Raw genomic sequence first — 2,513 nt, 5'->3', positions numbered from 1 at the left:
AGTAGCTTCTTGTCTCTTGGTTGGTTTCCCCGTTGTGTCCAGGTGGAGCTATGGTACTCAGTGGTCATTGCTGAAGCTGCTTTGTTACTTTCTTATCTCCTTGTTCCCTCCTTGTTCGAACTGGCTCAAACAATTTTGGGAAAAGTTCAGCCGTGTGCAGCCTTAGGCTTCAGTAAATGTAGCTACTAGTGCTAAGCAAATGCTATTATATCCAAGACACCATCAGCCCTCTCTCAAGGTAAGGGAAGGTGGGAGTGACCCGGCCCACTGCAGAGGGCTTTGTCCCTGACCTCACACCAATTTACCACGCGTGCTATTTTTCCAGGCTCTATTTGGATAACAGAGGGTGACAAGCTCTGATGTACACCTTCTTCCATAGGTGAAGGTTCAGCATTTTCACACTCTGTTCTCCAGAAGATGAGGGGGAGCAGATGAGTCTAGCTGTGCACTCGGTTTTCAGATGCCTACATCACATGATGTTTTCAATGGCAGAAATCCTTGGCTTTTCCATTGTTCTCCATGTGAACGCTAGGGTGTCATTAGAGGCAAAAAGGCTGACTGAAATCTAGTGCAGACTCAGGAGAACTGGTCTGTCCATTAGTCTTGTTCCCAGCTGCCCTCTGCTTGCCAGCTCTCTCATTACAGCATGATTGCACTCAGATGTTACTCTGAAGAAGAATCTGGACTGTGCAGAGAACAGAGAAGTCCCATTTCAAAGTGCACATCTCTAAAGTTCTCTCTCTTTCTCAGTCAAAATGGGGAGAGAAAGTTAGAGAGGGTTTGAAAGAGCTCCTGGCTCAGATGACCAAACCAAAGACTGCCAGTTCCCAGAAGGACCCTACAGGAGAGCTGTGCTGCTCTGGAGTGCTGCTCACAGCCTGCCAGAACACCCCAGGGAGAAAGTTGGGTGTCCTGAAGGTGGATCTCCTTAAGCGGGAGTGGGCTCGTTCCCCAACCCCATGCACTGCATTGCCCAGAGCCCCACTCATTAGAGAGGCAGCTGGGCATCTCACTACCATGAAGATACCTGCATGGAAGGATCCCCAGGGTCAGTATCTGAACTGCAGATGAATTCTACTCCTTTTATCCCCAGAGATCCTGAAAACAGTAACCCAAGCAGCCCAGACAGGTGGAGAAACAGGGAGAGTCACCATGATCCTCCTACAGAAGGAGGCAAGGGGAAAGAGAGACAGATGGCCACTAAGGAAAGCCTTCTCCTTTCCTAGGTGTACATGCCACCTGCCAGACAATGACATTGCAGGTCAGTCACTCTCAGCACCTTTGCCTTGTGGCAGGAAATGGGCATGTCACAGGAGAGAGGCTGCAGGTCTGCTGCAGGTGTGGATGCAGAGGAGGCAACTCATGCCCTAGACCTCATGGCCTTGAGGGCAGAGGGCTCTCCTGGGTGGGAGGGAAGACAAGGGTGCTTGTTCAGAGGAAGGTGTCTGCATTGGAGAGGCCAAGGGGAGTTGCCTGTTAGTCTCTGTTAGTCATTGCCCCTCACTTCCTGACTCCATCTCCACTGCCTTGACTTGTTCCTGCTTGGAGCTGTTGCTCTGTCCCTGTGTCTTCTCCCTGTCAGTGCTCATGGGCCTCATCCCACCCTCTGTGCATGCCATTCTGCCCTACAGAAACCTCCCAGGCAGGACAGTTTCCAGGAGCATCTCTGTGTTTGCAGTTGCTAAGAGGCAGTTCAGAAAAGCTCTGATGAGAATGATGATAACTGCAAAGGAGATGTTGGTGCTGCCTGGATGGAGAGGGAAGGGAGGAAATGAATGGGCTTTCTGAGGTTCCTCACAGACCCCTTGATCTTTCAGAGTAACATTTTAGGAGTCTCATTTCCATGTGAGCTGTGAGCAGCCCTGACCTATGCAGTACCCTCTCCACAGGAGAATGAACCTGCCCTGCCAGGGGTCGCTCCTTCCACCCGGACCTCTCCCTGCTGCACCGTGGAGAGTTCCCTGGGCAGGCTGAGTGCTGACCCTTGCATGCAGCTGTCACTGCTCCAGGCACACATACCCCAGGGCACAGGGACACTGCTCTGAATGGCAGCCCCGTGCAGATATGTGTGCACATCCTGGCTTCATGCCCCTGCAGCCACCCCTGGGAGAAGGTAATGGTGAGGCCTTGTCCCTCTGATGGTGTGGCAGGGAATCCCTGCTCTGGAACATGTCCTCCTCCTCCTCCTCCACGCCAGAGAAACCGGGAGAGGCATCCGGACAGATCCCATAAGCTGTGGAATGTGCCAGGTTTAGAAAAACCCTCTAGGAACCAGAGTTGCATTGCCCTGTGGCCAGAGACTTACTGTGTTAAGGGCTGTGAAGGTTTTGCTCTCCAGTGAGCCCTCCTCCCACTCCAGACTGCTTTTAACTTCTCACAGATGTATCTTGTCTCATCTTGGCCCTGAGACCTGTTGCTTTTTGCAGAGGAGCTGCTCCTGGACTGACCTTTCTCACTATGCAGCCTGCCAGGTCGCCATGAGCTCCTTCAGTCCTAGGAGCCTGGCCCAGCTC

The sequence above is a fragment of the Apteryx mantelli genome, unplaced genomic scaffold (assembly GCF_036417845.1).
Source record: "Apteryx mantelli isolate bAptMan1 unplaced genomic scaffold, bAptMan1.hap1 HAP1_SCAFFOLD_40, whole genome shotgun sequence".
Classification (NCBI taxonomy): domain Eukaryota; kingdom Metazoa; phylum Chordata; class Aves; order Apterygiformes; family Apterygidae; genus Apteryx; species Apteryx mantelli.
This window is presented reverse-complemented; position numbering follows the sequence as displayed.